Source organism: Hippocampus zosterae, unplaced genomic scaffold (assembly GCF_025434085.1).
Source record: "Hippocampus zosterae strain Florida unplaced genomic scaffold, ASM2543408v3 HiC_scaffold_378, whole genome shotgun sequence".
NCBI classification, from domain to species: Eukaryota; Metazoa; Chordata; class Actinopteri; order Syngnathiformes; family Syngnathidae; genus Hippocampus; species Hippocampus zosterae.
The window spans coordinates 11,766-29,782 of record NW_026262917.1 but is presented as its reverse complement, the minus strand read 5'-3'; the positions used below and the strand labels follow the sequence as shown (position 1 = coordinate 29,782).

General features: G+C 49.1%; 1 non-coding gene and 1 pseudogene across 1 annotated transcript; one reads left to right on the top strand and one right to left on the bottom strand.

Moving 5' to 3' along the window:
• The first annotated feature begins 44 nt into the window (after nt 1-44).
• On the top strand, nt 45-1,449 carry LOC127595060 (plasma membrane calcium-transporting ATPase 3-like; annotated as a pseudogene).
• A 12,967-nt stretch (nt 1,450-14,416) lies between these two features.
• trnar-acg (transfer RNA arginine (anticodon ACG)) lies at nt 14,417-14,488 on the bottom strand. Its single transcript has one exon. It is a non-coding gene; the product is annotated as a tRNA-Arg (tRNA).
• Between the last annotated feature and the right edge of the window lie 3,529 nt (nt 14,489-18,017).

The window sequence follows — 18,017 nt, the reverse complement described above, 5'->3', positions numbered from 1 at the left end:
CCCATCGACGACAAGTTCCAGGGACTGATCGCCAGGACGATCAGCCAGTTCGCCTCCGAGTCCCTGCGGAATATCTTGCTGACCTACCGGGAGGTTGCTTCTGAGGCTGAGAAGGACCTGCCGCCTGAGGAGGTCGAGAAGGATCTGGTGGTTATTGGTATGGTGGGAATCAAGGACCCCCTTAGAGAAGGTATTCCTGAGGCTGTCCGGCTGTGCAACACTGCAGGTGTGCGGGTCCGGATGGTGACCGGTGACAACAAGGAGACCGCAGTGGCCATTTCGAAGGAGGCCGGCATCCTGGACGCGGACTACACCCCCGAGAAGGAAAAGTACGCGGTGATGGAAGGCAAGCATTTCCGAGAGTTCGTGGGGGGGCTGGTCAAGGACTAAGAACGGGATACTGAGAAGGTGGGCAACCTCGAGAACTTTAAGCTGGTGGCGAAAAGCTTGAAGGTGCTGGCTCGGTCCTCTCCGGAGGACAAGTACATCATGGCGACGGGGCTCAAGCAGCTGCACCACGTGGTGGCGATGACCGGCGACGGCACCAACGACGCCCCTGCCCTGAAGAAGGCAGACATCGGCTTCGCAATGGGCATCGCGGGGACTGAAGTGGCGAAGGAGGCGGCCGGGATCATCCTGCTGGACGACAACTTCCGGTCAATCGTGACTGCGATCAAGTGGGGGCGGAACATCTTCGAGTGCATCCGAAAGTTCATCCAGTTCCAGCTGACAGTCAACTTCGTGGCCATCTCCATGGCGTTCATCGGAGGGGCCGTGCTGCGGGAGTCACCTCTCAACGCGATCCAGATGCTGTGGGTCAACCTTATCATGGACACCCTGGCCAGCCTGTCACTGGCCACCGAGCCGCCCGACGATGACCTGCTGGAGCGCCAGCCGTACGGCCGCTTCGAGTCGCTGATCACGCCGGTCATGTGGAAGAACATCATCATCCAGGCGATCTTCCAAGTGGTGGTGCTAAACGTGCTGCTGTTCAAGGGACCCGAGCTGCTGGGCATCCGCAGCTCCATCCATGCGACGGAGTGGACCAACGACACCGGCAAGCACTACGCCATGTTCTTCCACACGTTCGTGCTGCTGCAGCTGTTCAACGAGATCAACGCCAAGAAACTCAAGAACGAGGAGGTCAACGTCTTCGCGGGGTTCTTCAGCAACCCCCTCTACCTGCTGATCGCGATGTTCGAGTTTGGAGGGCAGGTTCTGCTGGTCCAGTTTGGAGGCAAGGCGGTCAAGTGCGTGCCGCTCAGTTTTGAGGAGCATGGGCTGTGCTTCCTGCTGGGGTCACTGTCGCTGGTGGTAGGCGTGGCCAGCAAGCTGTTGCTGCCCCGCAACACCATCATCTCCCCGAAGGAGTTCACCTGCGGACCGATCCACCTCAAGTGGGGCATGTACGACGGCGAGGCCGAGGCAGAGGCCGCCGCCCGCGAATAGGCCAGCAAGCGAGATTGACATAAAAAGCTGCAATTCAGTCATTAAATGTTTATGATGGTCGGGTTGACGGCGGGTGGGGCAACCTCCTCTGATATGCAGCAGGTGTGTCCCCTGAAATGTTATTAGGTGAAGCACAAGCCTAGTTGGCCCTTGAAGATTCAGCAAAGACACGTTTTTAGTGTTGAGGGGAGGGGTATGGTGCTCATCCTTAGTCTCAATCTTGAGTTCAGGACCCGTTGCCATAAAGTTGACCTGAACGCAGGCAACTAGCTTCGACTCATTTGCCAGCGCTGCCTTTTAACGCATTTGGCTGAGGATACATTAATTCCTTATTTCCGATCCACAATTAATTTAATTATAATTATCAGATGCTGAGACACCTTGCCCCCATTGTAAGGCGGATGACTGATTGCAAGTCATAAAAGCACCTGACCGCTGTCGCAGCAGCGGATGTGATCAGACTCGTACGGTCTGTGAAGCCTATCAGCCATACCAACTGGTCGTTCGCTGGCAAGGAGGAGCCCAGCAACGCCATGTCCTAGTTCATCCTGGACAGCCTCAGGTCAAGGAACCACGGCTCAGAAGTGATGCAACACTTCGAAAAGCTTTTTGATCCTTGTCAAGGCATCCCTTATCCAGTCAATTGCCACTTCGGTGGCATGGCCAAAAAAGGCTCATACTCCTTCTTCCCCAATCGCCTGGTGACCCCCGTCGTGTTCGATATATTGGCCAACCCCCACTAGCACACTACGATCATAAGCGAGCCGGGTATCGGAACGTCCAGCAACATCCGGTTCTACTGCTACCTGTCTCAACTCATCTCTGAATACGACTTGGCCGAAGCCTAGGTTCAGCAGGACCTGGATGTGGGAAGGTTCCTTTACCTATATTGTGACCCGAATGCGAATGCTTTCGAGATAGCAAAGAGCCTACGCGTACAAATACCAGCAACAACGTTTTAAGAAGTTAACACCCTCAATTAGGTCACTAAATTGGTTGGAGATGAATTCAAGAAGTACAGGGTCAAAGGAGTTGTACTTGATAATTTGGACGGTTTCGTGGAATCGTACAAAAAACTGGATAGAAATAATAGCCAGAGGCAATAAAATATGTTGAGCACTGTATCAGTGCTATAAAAGCTATGCAAAAATATGCAAAAGAATAAAAGTAAATTCAATCTAATTTACAACAGCTCAATTCGCCTGTAGGAACTGTCTCCACTTACCTTAAAGTTAGACTGGGCATTTCCATCCACACAAAATATTTACATCGACACTTGCTTCCCTATCGAAAAGACACTAGCTCGCAAAGAATTCGTCCGGATGGCTGGATTTTAGATGAGAAACAAAATTGGCAGCCCGGACAAGGTCGCGGCAGAATAGCAAGCATGTTTGGACAGGGTGGACTAATTGTAATTTGATTAAAATTCGATGAAGCACGCCAGCATTAGCCAATCAGCCGGAACTGGACAGTCAAGTATTGGTGCTGTTTTAAAGGATGCGCAAGGCAAAGTCCAAAGGAAAAGGCTTGGAGGGATTAACAGGTTTATTAGAATAGCGAGTGATCAAACAGTCTTCGATTTTCTTAAATTATTGAAGCTTATTAAAAACAACCCGGTTTCGGAGAATTTGGAGATTAAAAATTGCGATGACAATCTAGTCTGTTACTAAAATTTCACTTTCTCACCATGGATTCTCGACAGAGAGCACTTTTTTGTCATAAAAAGCAAAGACTCCTGGAGTTGTAAGCTTAAATTGCCAGTCAAAGAAATCATCAAGCAAGTGAAATCAATAAACATTACAAAAGAAAAAAATTAAAGCATATCGGATTTCGATTTGAGATTATATTTAAATCCCAAAATGAAAAGTATAGTTTTGTAAGTCATATTTCTTTAGGCTATGTAAGACTACAATTTTGGCTTTGAATTTTCTATTGGTTCTTAGCGGCTACGATTTGAGAAAGGAAGATAGATTAAGCGTTTGAAAAAAAGTTTGAGCTAAATCGAGGAATACAAGAAGCCAGGTGCAACCATTTTCGCGCGGCCTCCATAGTACGAAATGGACGATGAAACACCTCACCCCATTTGCTTTTTAGTGTGTCAGTGGGACAAAGACAGCAAGCTCACCGTGTACTCTTTTAAAGTCGTCTTATTTGACTACTATTTTTAGTACGTTGAACTCTTTGAAAAATTCATTTTGCCGGACCTGAAAAACCTGACTTTTTCGAAATGGACGCATGTCAACTTCAGCAGTGTTGTGATTGAAAACAGTGAGCAGAAATATTAAAACAATGTCTAAATTAAGCAGAGCATGATTGACGAAGTGGTAATAAATGACAAGGCAAACAGTTGGCATCGCAGGTTCGTCAATTTATACTTATTGCTGACGAATTTCAAGTAAAGCCTTTGAAGATGCAAATTATTATTTCTCCAATTTTTAAATTGAATCTGACAATCTGGTATCGACTGAGAGAAAGGGTCCTCGAGGCAAATCAAAGATTGTCTGCCCCTGATAGTCGACTCTCAGAGGGCCACGGTCACAAAATCAACTACCTGAAGGTTTCCTCAGCTAGCAGTCCTTCTCTTTGTGCGAAATGGCGATCGCCCCCTCCCTTAGTCCACGTTGAGCTGTGCTACTGCTGGTGCCAACTTCGCATGACAGTAGATTTCGCGTGGTAACACTTTAGTAATTTAAAACTATGTTACTAAATTTATTGTGCGCAGATGCTACATTAAGTCATTTATCGCATGTCATCATAATCGCGGATTCATTCACTCTTGTCGTGCTGGAGGAGCCCGACCCTGAAGATCTTGAAGACAGGCGGCATTCTGTACTTGGCGTTGCTGAAGATGTTCTTGCCCTTCTCGATGACGTACTTGCGCAGCAGGTGCAGGTTGCGCCTCAGGAACTCGTTGACCTGCATGCTCTCATGGATCTTCTTGATGACGAAGACGACCGCGAACATGATCATCACGGTGGTGACGAAGCTGACCGACAGTACCTCGAGCACGATGAACCTGACCTTCTTGAAGCCGAGGACGTTGACCGAGCTGGTGACGAAGCTGAAGTAGTAGTAGGAGATCAGCTCGGAGTTGAAGACGCACATGACGCACTCGATGAAGATGGACAGGACCAGCACCAGCCAGATGGTGCTGATCAGGGTCTGGTCGGAGATGTTGAAGGTGGCGAAGGGGCGTCTGCGGGAGAACAGCATCTTGTCGCGGAAGACGCTGGCCCGGATCGCGCAGTTGATCAGCGACAGCACCAGCACCAGGGGGAACACGATCCCGTACACCAGCGTCACCGAGGTCTCGATGATCTCGTTGGTCATGTTGTTCATCATGTTCTCGGGCCGGTTCAGCTCGTACTGCCAGACCACGTACTGGTTGAGCACGGAGTCGCTGTCCTCGGGGGCGGCCGTCTTGCTGAGGAGGGTCTGGCGGGTGCGGTCGACCAGGGCCAGCGTGGCCAGGAGGATGGTGTCCACGATCTTGAAGTAGGAGAGGGTCAGCACGTAGGACAGCAGGGCCAGGAAGCAGGAGGAGTGGTAGCAGCGGGACTCGTCCAGCTGGTGGATCAGCACGAAGTTCATCGGCACGATGATCTGGTAGCCCAGCCGGTAGAACATCTCCTTGAAGCTCAGCGAGTTCTCGTAGTCGAACTCGAGCCCGTGGCCCTCCATGTCGGTGAGGGCCACGTTGATGGCCCGGAAGACGCGGTTGAACAGGTACTCGTTCAGCACCTGGAAGATGAACACTGGGATGACCATGGCCAGCTCCAGGTACTCGCTGTAGGCGAAGACCGCGGGGTCGAGGTCCCGCAGCAGAGGGTAGATCTCGTACAGCCCGTAGAAGAGGGCCAGCTGCAGCCCGATCAGCAACACCAACAAAAACAGGAACAGATAGCTGAGCACGGCCTTGCGGGTGTCATTCTCCCGGATCTTGTTAGGGTTGTCATCCACGATGGCCCGCTCATGCACCGAAAATTGGCTGTTGATCTGCTTGATCGAGGTACTGACCGTATTCACATTCGAGTCCACGAACACCTGAGTCTTGCTCTGGAAGTCAGCATACATGAAGTACTGCTCCACGCTGATCAGTAGGGCATTCGCCAGCAGTACGAACAGGTAGTAGGGTCGTAGCACCAGGAACTACTCCTGTAGCACTTGGTAGACGCTGAAGGGGATGCCCATCACCACGCGGATCAGCAGGTGCTTTAGGAAGATGCCTTTTGCCATCACAACGTAGGCAGTCTCCTCTCCGAAGTATTCACGGATGGCCTTGACGGGCGGGCTTACCAGTAGCAGGGGGTTGTCTGTCCAGACTTCTTTGACCGAGTGCCGTCCTGCTAACTGCATCTCCTCGTCGTCCTCCTTGCTGTGCTCCTGCTCCACGAACAGCTTCGCCATGCTCATCCCCTCGAGCTCGTAGCTATGGTGGCAGGGGAAGTACTACGCCTCCAGGATGGGGTTGCTGGCCAGCCCCGACACGTCCAGGAACTCAGAGCAGAACAGGTCAGAAAGCAGCACTCGCTCGGTGGGCTCGAAAAGGGTGATCCGCCCCTTCTCGTTGCTGACGGTGGTGCTCCAGAACAGATTGTTCTTGATCTTGTTGCGCACCGAGTTGTTCGGCTTCAACTTGAAGAACTCGAAGCTGATGCGCCGGTCGATAGGCATATTCTCACGCAGGCAGGGGAGGCTGTGCCGCCTGGCCAGAGCCTGCATCCGCTCCGCGAACAGGATCCTGAACCGGTCCTTCTTGAACTCCTTCACGCAGATCGGGTGCGGCTCCTCCTCCTGCTACTTGATCTTGCGGATGTAGGAGGTCTCGTTGATGCTCGGCTCGAATGTGGTCACCTCGTAGATCAGCTCCCGTACCTCCTCGCGCCAGTCGACCAGGTACTCGTAGTATTCCCGCAGTCGGGCGGTCGAGAGAGTAGAGTCCTCAATCAGCTCATCCTGGGAATGCGTGACTGCCCCCAGCATGCGTAGCACCTTCTTGAGGCCCCACTCCTCCTTGTTGCGGGTGGGGTAGAGGATCTCTTGGCATTCGACTCGCAGTTTGGCACGCTCCTCGCTTTCACCCTCCTCGGGTTCCCCCCTCACAATGCTTTTCAGCCGGTATGGTCTACGCTGCTCGTCAATCGGTTCGTCCAGCATCATGTCCAGCTTCTCGATGCGGATCTCCTTCTTGAGACGGATCCGCTCGGCCATCTTCGAGAGGTTGACCTCGTGCTGGTGCAGGACGAAGAACAGTGCCTAATTGTCCCAGAACTGCCGTACCCTGAACCCGGCATCGACCAGCAGCATGGCCAGCACCCGGCTCATGAAGGTGAACAGGTCACAAATCGGGTCCGAGACCACCCCCGCAAGCGTTGTCTTAGCAGCATCGGGAACAAACACGTAGACCCTATCAACCGTGTCCAACTTGACCATCACGTCATCGACTTTTTCTTGGACGTGCAATTTGAATTCCCGCTTGTACTGCACCCTCAATTCCTCGTCCTCCTTGGTCACCTTGCTGATGTTCTCCTTGACCAATCCTGGACTGAACCTGCAGACCTTGGTCAGGCACCTCAGGAAGAGAAACCTGTAGCTGATGCTCTCTTCGGTGGAGTAGTCCACCATGGAGTCGAATAGCTTGATGGCGGTCTCGATCCGGACCGTGTTTTTGATCGAGAAGGGGCTGTCGTAGGAGGAGGAGGGCGGGGCCAGCCTGAACACCAGGTCACCAGGGTTCATATCGTCCTCATGGCTCTGGGGTTTCCATTCCCGGTGTGCCTCCTTGAGCTTGCCCGGGTCGCCATCGAACATGTAGTCCAGTAGTAAATCGTCCTTGTTCCTCCTGGTTTTCATATAAATATCACTAACTAAATGGAACATCACGATCCTTGAGTTTATGTGTTATATATAGCAGACAAAGCAACTACATACCTAAGATGATGGGCGAGGGAATGGGGCCTCAGCAAGAGAGACATAATTGACAGTTATTTTCAGGGAAGGATCATGAAGTAAGGGTGCTGTGAGAGGAGAAAGATGCAGATATGTGGAAATTAATATTTTCATATTAAAGATTTGGCCCAAAGGAAACTGAGTATTGCAAATTAAGGAAAGCCACCTTGATCTCAGGATATTATTATTGATTTCATTCTGTCTTCAGCACCTATCATTCCCTTATTGAATTATTCAATTGATTTTCTTACATTGATGAATAATAAAGAACAAAGTATATTAAGGTACACTATTGAATTACCTCCCTCAGTAGGCCCATGGTAGCAAAAATCAAATCTGTCATGGCCGGAATGCGCAGTCTGCTATTTGTCAACTCCAGCCAGCAGCTTCACTGCTGCTGGGATGCTAATCGCCCCGCATCTACTGCTCACTTCGGCGAGTGTCTTCCACTCCCGTGAGAGCGGTTAGGAGCGGACACCCCTATCATGCCGAGGGTGCTTTGGCTAGGTGAGCATCCAAAATCACTACATCCCAGAATAAACCATGATAAATTCGAGCTTTGCACTTGCCAAACTGAGCATGGATTTCCCTTTTCATGCGGAGTTAAGACCGGTCGAGGCTGGACGGAAATATCGGATATTTGATGGTGCGATCGCAGATGGTAAGTTTTAGGAAGTGGAGTACCGGCCTGCCACGAAAGACTTCGCACTGTCGAAAGGAGGGCTAGAAGGCATGGGAATCTGGCGATTGGACTCTACCGGTAGCTTACTTATTTCGGGGATACAAACTTAAGACGGATGCAGCATTAGTTTTAGTAAGAGTACTATAACAGACATAATTTCCAAAGCAAAGTACTTATTGTGGCTAGGTTAGAGTCTTCTAAATCCTATACTCTGTGTATCACTTGCTGACTTGTAAAATAAAGATCTTGATGATTTTAAGGGAAGGTACAGGATACGACAAGCATCGTTCAAGGACGATATCTTATTAAAGCGGAAACGAAATATTCCAAAAATTACACAACTAAAATCTGTCACTCTAAATTCTAAAATAAAATAAGCATTTTTCCTGTTAGCCGCTACCGAACTATTACGGCTACAAGTCCTGATCCTCAGCAAATGCTAGATCAAGCCCGTCGATCTATCCCTCATGGCCAAAGGTAAATGGCCTGCCCTCAAACGCTTATAACTTTAAAACAATGAATTAGACCAAAAATGCGCCAGAATAATCTCTGCAATATAGCTTCCAGTTCTGGAAAAAATAACCTTTGATTTCTGCAAGATCGATCACGAAATAGCTAGGACAATGTTCAAGGCGGCCTGGCCCTAAATGAGTTCAGTGGACCTTTACAACAATCGATTGGGACCTTTGGGGGCAATAACCCTGGTAAAGGCGAGCTGGTAGAACTTAAGATAAATCTATTTGCAGTGTACTGGCATCGGTCCTAAAGGAACGATAGACTTGGTAAAGGCTAATTGGCCGTGCTTGCAAACTATCGACCTGAGTGATAATTCGATCGGGCCGGAAGGGGCAGCAGCCTTGAGATGGACCAACTGGGCATTTTTATAAACTATCGATTTAGGCAGTAACAACATCGGTCCTGATGCGACTAAAGAACTGGTCCAGGCAAACTGGATGTTTTTGAAGACAATCTATTTGCAGAATAATGGGTTAGGAAACGAAGGAGCTTAAGCTCTTGCGCAGAGTGACTGGCCTTATCTTTAAAACCTATTTTTGTGAAAAATGAAATTACGCCCATCGGCGCGGAATATTTAATAAAGGCGAACTGGCCACACCTCGCAAATATCTACCTTCAACTCATTGCCTAACGAAACACAGGAAGCTCTTCAATGCAAATTTGGAGATTCGACCTTCATCGCTATTTGAACTCATTTATATGTTTGCTTATCAATAAATATGCTCTATAGCTCCTTAACATCATGATCAGCCTGGAGATGCTGCTTTAAATGGGTGTTTTTGAATGTAACGATCTCACCCTGAAAATATTTTTTTTGCATGATGGTTAGGCTAGCCGTTCAAACATCCATTCCTTGCATGAACAAGCCTCAGGTTACCTAATAAGCAAGGGCTGAGCTTATTTCTAAGCTTTAATAATAACCATATTAATCTAATTACCCATAAATTTATTAATACTTACTTCAGTTATGGCCTAGCAAAACTCATCCAGTCACAAGTCGGAGTTCACATTCTAGAACCGGAGACGGACTGAGTATAGGACCAAGCCTGTGGCTATCCCGTAACTTCCTAGCAGATCCATTTCCAGCCAGTCGAGTGTCTCGGAGAGGAGCAAGGCGCATCGACAGTCCAATAAATTTAAGAATTCGTCGTCAGAGGCCGTGCTGCTGAAAGGAATCGGCAGGCAGCACATCGAAAGCATAAAGTCGAGGGCCACCAGCAAGCACAGCAACCGGATCGAGCCTGTCTCAATCGTTTTCCCTCAGGACTCACAGGTCCTCTCCAACCACTCAGGAAACAACCCATCACTCGAACAGACCCATAAAACCAAACCCAAAAACTCCCGGCAGATTAACACAACAGACTAAAACAAACCAAAGGATAATTTTTCCCGGCAATATGAGATGCTTAAGCCTACTAAGCTGTCACTTTATTATTAAAGCTCACCGGATAGGGGGGATAAAGAGAATCGGGGCAGGAGGTATGCCCCGGTTGATGGGAGGCTGACCATCCGGAGGGCGGAGAAGTCGCCGGGTTGGATGGAAAGCCCCAATATTAAAAAGATGTGGCCTTCACCACGAAAAGCTGGCATACCCCTTTCCCCTTTAAAACCCTCTTTCCTTAACATTCCATCCCAGCCCCTAAAGCCAAATTTCTTGTTGGGCATGACATCTCCACTGCTGCACTACAGAGGACTTATCCCCCCTCAGCCTCTGTTCTTGAGGCCTTCAGTGCCATTGGAAAATACAATTTATTACGATCATCCTCGACCCTGCCATTTCGGCCGGCCTCTTGGACAACGCCAATTTGCTCAACGCATGTATCTGAGGAGCAGGTCGCTGTCTCTGGCCAGAGCGATGGCGATGGCGGAGGCGGAGGCCAAGATGGCAAGGCGCCGGAGGAGTCTTTTCTTGAGGATGGGGATTAGAGCGTTCTGATATGAGTATTTTTTGTCAAGATATTATGAAAAAGGAGATAGCTCAGCAACTGGCCAGCACCATTCGCTACCCTCCACACCCTTTCAACCTGTCTTGGAATCGAACCCTACCCCTGCCGGTCCAGCTGTCCTACCTCTCAGGCAAGGCTTTCCACAGCTACGAGCCTTACGCATCCCTAATGAAACAGGTGGTCCCCCTGCGCCAGCAATTCATTGATTCAAAGACTTCCTAAGAAAGACAGAGGATTGCCGACCAGGAGCTTAAGGAATGGCTGGCTTACCAGAAGAATAGTCTAATGACTGGCATTTCTTCAAAGCAGGAGCAACAAATAAGGCAGATCATGGAAGTGGCAAGAAAAAGGCTTGAGAAGGATCTCCATTGTTCGCAGCTGCCTCTTTTCTTCAGCTAGTACAGCAAAGGCTTCAAAATCGATTTCAACATCGTCCCTCTGCACCTCGCCACCCTCAGCCACCCGCACTTCGGCTACCTCTCAAAATTGAATTTTCATGTCAACCTCCAACAGATGGTCGAACTGCTCAATGACCTGGAAGTGTGCTACCTCAGGTATGAGGATGGGCTGGTGCTGCACAGCAGTGAGCTGCTGTCACTTGCCTTCTGGAAGCTTTTGTTTAAGGAGCCGAGAGTGTCGGTCAAGAGGATTGAAGATGTTATTCCTGCGTTTATTGCGACAGACCAGAGAGGATTTTAATAGGAGTTTGCCTACACGCTCAAGGAGAGGAGCAAGGATAAGGCCGACGGGATGGTGAGGTTCGACTTTTGGAGAGAAATCTTTTTAGAAAGGAATCTGTGACCATTATTTCTAATATTTAAATTGTAATTAGTAATAATATTGCCATCAACAGTAAAATATTAATGTCCAGTAAATCATTTATATATTTAAATCAATTAACGGCCTTTCTGCTTTTTAAATAAATAAATTTATTGAGCCATGCGAAAAGCCAAAAGCTACTCGTCAATAGGGCCAAGACCTCGTCTTTACCAAGGTATCGTCCTCGACGACCTCAGCCTTATCCTGCCCCGTGAATAACAGCTCCACGAACTCTACCTGGGTGACATCGACGATGCCAAGGACATCAAGCTCTTACAGTCCAAGGGCATAAAATCAGTACTGACAGTGGCCCGGGGTCTAGGCCTGTACTACCGCAGGAATGAGATCACTAACCATAGGGTAATTTCGATCGATGATGTTGAATCCTAAAAGATAGGCTCGTATTTTCGAGAGGCGTTTGACTTCATTGAAAAGAGCAGGGCGGCTGGGCCCGTCCTTGTGCACTGTCAGGCTGGGGTCAGCCGCTCGACCAGTATTACGATTGCCTACCTGATGCTGAAAAATTACTGGGGTTTAGAAAAAGCCCTGGCCTTCGTCAAATCGAAAAGGAGGAACACCCATCCCAACCAAGGCTTCATCAAAGAGCTGAGACAGCTGGAGGAAGAAAGCAGGCCCATCGGGCGGAAAGGCTCCAGCTTCATCAAGCCTAGAAAGTTCGACTATCGCAGGAGCTACCTACTGAACCAGTGGAGTAGCAGGAACCATGCGATCTGACATAAGCAATGCTTTCGTTCATGTATTTCATAATTTGGCGGCATCGTAAGGCTCGGGGTTTATTCTAACTTTTGCGTAGGTTCGTTTGACGAGGTCGAGGATTGCGGGTTTGTCTTCTACCTTGCCTAAATCAACTTTAAGGTCGACGATGTGCTTTGTGAAGGGGGCGAGTTAATGTGGGCTGCAGACTTTTGAAAGCATCCCATAGAAAATACTTAGGGTAACTCCCCACATGGGCTTTTAAAACCCGAACTATACGCCTGGGAAATGGATTGCTCTAATGTCAAGGTTCATACCTGTGGCGTTATTAAATAAATATTCCCGTTTTTTCCCACTATCCTCCAATTTTTCTGTAATGAAAGTAAAGTATTTAGGATCAAAAAAATTATCCGATCTAAATATTTTTGAACATACTTACCTCAGCCTCCTGCAATTTGAAGGAAATATTTTCAGGTACTTTAAAGATATGCGCTGCAGCCCACAATCGTTTCTTATTGTTGGATATTCTGACCAAATAGTTATGGCTAACAGCACCAAGGTAGCTACCTTGCGTGGATAAATTTATGCCGACCTATTCCTGGGTCTATCGAATTGCTGCCTGCAGGCTATCTTCTCCATTCTCACATTTACCTCCGGGCAAAGCCACATCCCCGCTATTGGGATCACCCTCCCTAGTCGCCCGCTGAATGACCATGCACTTGCATCGACCAAGCCTTTCAAAAAGCAGAATCGCCACCCCAGACTGGACATCATTGTCCGAGCCTCGGTAGACAAGGCTTTTATTGCGGGCAAAAGTATGAGTGATTTTTTCCAGCATGATTCAAGATTTAATCTTAATCGTGTATGCGAAAGTATCTCGCGATTGCCCGGTTCAGCGCAGGAAGACTGTTTACCTGGGGGGATTTCAATAAAGGTCTTGGGTATGCTACAAAGCCTGGCCTTACCTACACAAAGCCTGCGTAGGTACAAATGCCTGAGCGGGTTGCCAAGGTGGACATGGGCAGCCGCCATTCCGCACTGATCACCGAGTCAGGCAAGCTATACGTCTGGGGCGAAAACGTCAATGGCTCGCTAGGCCTTAACAAAAAGGGTTTTGCACCTGACATTCCAACTCATCTTGAGTTTTTCACTAAAAATGGGTTGAAAGTCAAGGATGTTATCTGCGGTGACAAACACACAATAGCCTTGACTGAGAACGGGGATGTCTGGACCTGGGGGTTCGGCGGAAGAGATATCAACTATCTTCTCCGACTCTTTATGAGCAGTTCTGGCTGTCTGGGACATGGTGACAACAAGCATTGTTACACTCCCACACCGATAAAGAAATTCAGGGAGGGTGGAAAAATCATTGAAATCTCAGGCGGTAGATTTTTCGGCAACGCAGTGGACGAATCTGGTAAGGTATTCAACTGGGGGATCGGAGAATACGGAGTTTTCGGAAACGGCGAGAATAAAAATCACAAGGTGCCGATTTCCAATGAATACGTCTAATTCTTGGCCACTTAAGAAGGCAAAAACATCCGATTCTAGAAGATAAAGGCATGCTACAATTATTCTGTAGGTATCAGCACTGAGGGACGGCTGTTCGTCTGGGGCAGTAACGAGTACGGCCAGGCCGGCATCAAAAACGAGATCGGGGTTGAGCTCTACGAGACGATCAACTACATGACTGAGATCGAAGATTACAAGGACAAGGAGATCGCGGATTTTTATCTCACAGAGGACACTTTGATAGTGATGCTGAAGAATGGAGAGGTCTGGTGGTCAGGCATGAAAATTGCATACAAGCCGGAAAAGTTCGAGCTTCCTGAAGGAGTGCTCGCAAAGATCATCGGAGGATCGTACCGGTGCTTCGCTGCCGTCGACGAAAACAACACAGTCTACAGCAAGAACAGTTTCATCAAATCAAAATAGGTAAACAAGTCCACAGGAGTTCAGACCATAAACGGCACCGAACTGTTCGGCGGCAAGATCCTGGCGCTCGGAGGGAAATACAAAAACAACTGGGCTATCGTTGAATGATCTATTATATCATGGATTGGAAGCAGAGGCTTTTTAGGTTTTGGTTCAGCCGGAAGACTATTGAAAATATCATGCATCATAGGGTGGCATGTGGGGTCGTGGTAGCGATCTGGTCGCAGGTCTATCTGGCGGGGGTGTACCGTGACATCCAGGACATCGATGCTGAAATTGCTGATATCCGGGTCAACACGACCGACAAATACTACGCACTGAACTAAATCGAGATGACACCGGAGGAATGGTCCACCCTCCAGAAGTACAAAGCCAAGAGCTCCGCGTTCTGATGATTACAAAAATCCGAGCATGACGGGATTCGAACCCGCAACCTCAAGACCCGTAATCTTGCGATCTACCATTGATCTACACGCCCTTGCGAGATTTGCTACGGGTTGGCATTGAATGGTGATCGGGGGGTTCACGACATGCTGAAGTTGAAGCGGAGGGGGGTGGAGGCGGGCCCCGGGGAGTTGCGGTAGACTGTCTGTCCACCTGCCGGGCGAGGGGTCTTGCCCCAGTCCTGCTGCTTGTCCTTAAAAATGTGCTCTTTCCCTGACCTGCACAGTCTTGCACTTTGCTACCAGCCGGATGTCAAAAGTCTCTTTGTTGATTTCCTTGATGACTCCTTGATAGCCTTTCCATTATCCACTCTGCACGAAGACTGTCATCCCTGCCTGGAACTACTCGGAGTCGACCAGGGCGGCTTGCTTCGGAAGGGGGGTCCTGAAGGCCTAGCTGGCGGAGATGAGAGTGACGTTGGTGCAGACATCGGCGTGGATCGCCCCGGTGCTGTAGAACTCAGGATTGTAAAGGAACAACACGTCTTTGAAGACATGCTTGACCTCACATTTCTTGCCGGCCCTGGGACCATCCCTGACTCTGACCACTGCTCCTCGTTTGATCTCCTGGCCGAATGTGTTTTTCGCATAGTTGTGCTTCGAATCGATCTTTTGCTCGATTTCGAGGACGTTCACAAGCCGGGCCGAGTTGTGCTGGTCCAGTACCTTGAGCGTGTCCTTTTGGTTCATCAGCACGCAGGCAGGACCCATTCCGGCTCCCAGCTTGACCAGGTCATACCTCTGAAAATTGGCACTATCCGCAGTCTCCACCTTTTCTTCAGCCGACAAGCTCAATTCATTGACGGGCACCGTGATTTCATTCCCGTTGATGGTCAGAATAGTGGCACTACTGTCCCTGATGGTCAGAATGATGCCCGTCTTGCCAGCGTGCCTACCGCCGACCACTTTTACGTGGTTCCGTTATTTGAAGTGCTTGGCGATCTAGTAAGGCGTGATCTCGAAAGGCTGCATGCCTTTGTCCCTGGGTTTGATCAGGAGTTTGGCGCCTTTCCCGAGATGGTTGCCTTAGTCGACTGCCTCAACTGTTCCTTTCACGCCTTCGTACACTCCAGATATCACTTTGATCTTCTCTCCCAGCTCGAATCTAGTCATGACATCGATGTTCTGCATCTGACTTTTCAGGAAATCCATAGGCGCCTGGGTATCGCCACTTGACCGGAAATGCTTGATTTCCGAGAACTTGACAGCATCCTTGGAAAAGGCAGTCAGCTCACGAGAGGGAATTCTGAGCTGTAGTAGGCCGTTATCGATCAAGGTGAGTTTTTCTAGCTATGGGATTTTTGGCAACTCGTTTTAGAAGAGGAGTCTGGGTTCTGGACGTGGGCCACCTGCTGCGTAGATTGACCGGTCAAGGATCTTGTTAATTTATCGGGCCTTGCCTTCCTTGTGCAGTCCTTCGATCTAGGCAGGGTCGATCCTGGGCACCACCTCGACTTTGGCCTTACCACTGGCCTTCGCTTCAATGACCCTCGCGAGATCGCCTTTGTAGAGGCCGGACTTAATCCGAACAAAAGTATTGGGCCTGAACTCCTTAGCCTTCGGGTCCTTCGGGGCAAACAACTCGTTATAGTACTCGATCTTGACAACCTCATATTTCCTGGAAATAATGCCCGACAGCCCGTCCAAAGCCTCATTCACGGCAGAGAGGGTCCTGGACTCGATGAAGATGATCCCAGGGTTTTTTTCCACAAAGGAGGCGGAACTTATCGCTAGCTTGTTTGGGGTGTCTTTGAGGCAGAATGCTTTGTTGAGGATCTTGAGGACCAGCTCCTGCTCCTTTTTGCAGATCACCTGCACTGCGTAGATTGTGGGGTCTCTTGAGGAGGGGAGGTAGTACTCGTTTTCCTATTGGTTTTGGATGGCCTTGTCCTGCTCGTGGATGTACTCCAAGTACTCTTTCTCCTCCATCTCCATGAACAGAGGGGCTTTCGCCCGCTCTGCAAATTTGACCGGTTCCGCACGCTTCTCCTTGTAATCCCCTTCCTCGTCATCCGAGACACTCGACTATTCAGCTTCATCCTCGATGAAGTAATTCCCCATAAAGTTTTCAGGGGCGAAGGATGAACCCTTCTTCTTCTTCTTCTTGTCCTTCTGGAGCTTGCGCTTTCTTGGCTCACCAGCCTCCTCATCATCACTGCCCATAATTCAATATATTGATAATCGCGGACCCAAAAATATTCAAATTTCAACAGACTTTGGTTTATAATCAATACGCCTTCTTGATCCTGCTTTTGATTGCCTTGTCCAGCCACAGGTCCAGGCCGGAAAAGGTCTTGCCGATAATCTAGAAGGTGGAGTTCACCCCTGCTCGGCTGGTGTTTAGGATGTTTTTTACGATCTTCCTACGGATTCGCATTGGCTTGTCCGGCTTTGGATCGGCCGGGTTGATATGCTGAACATTGACTGATTTCGACATGCTTTCATCACAGAGGACCATCTGTCGAGGCCGTGCTGAACCGCTGTCCCGACACGGCTGGCTGATGCTACTAACTCTCTCACTCTTGACTGGCAGCGAGACCTCCTCCAGAAAGCAGCTTTCTGAGATAACTGGAATTTTTAGGGCCGAGTTCTAAGCCTCAAGCTCTGCGATTTTTGCCTTGTAGCTGTGGCACCGGAGGGTCTATTGGGAGTAGCTGCAGTGTAGGTCGTCGATGTGTTAAAGTAACTGTTCAAGTAGGAATTTTGCCTGCTCAATCAGATTGTAAAGGCAAGGCTCTTCAGGACTCTCTAAAAGGAAAAATGGCAGATTTTAAGGCGCTGCTTTTCCAATATTCAAAATCCTCGATAGTTTGGAAATAACCAGCTCCGTCAATGTTCTTTCTTCACTATTCATTATAAATTAATCTGCTCGATCAATAAAAAACATTAATTAAAACTAAACTGCGATAAAGAGGTTGTTAAAAAGATGATGATAAAAAGATCGCCTGGATGTTTCAGCTGAGCATCTGCCGGATGGTGCTGATGGACCCGCACTTCGAGCTGGGTGTTTTTTTCGGTTTGAATTTGCGGGTGGATACTGGCACTTTATTGCGGGGTTTCTTTTGCATGGACAGTTGTTTGTCCTTAATAATCTCAGGCACGCTCTCCTCAATTTTAGACTCATCCAAAGGCTGTGACAGAATCGGCTAGGTTTTCTACAGTCTCGACCCCACCAACGTGAACGCTTTCTGGATCAGGCTATTCTGAGCGGAGTAGGTGCTCTGCATCTCGTTGAGGTCATCCTCTTTGGGCAGAAAAGAGTTTGCCACGGAGACGCCCTCCTCTGCGAATCGTTTTTTGAAGAATTGACGGGAAGGACGGTTGTTGACCTCTACGAAGTCTGACATGTAGGAGGAGCAGAGCAGGTCGGGAGAGGAGGCTGCTCGAGGCACCACGATTTGGGAGGTGACCTGGCCCGCCGCAACGGGCTGAGGAGGAGGCTGCTTGAAATCCACCGCATAGGTAGACCCGGCATCAAGCCTATCCTACCGCCTCGCTCTCAGCACCCTCTTCTCATCCCTGCCAAACGAAAGCTGATAAGTCGACATGTATATCGACAGCTAG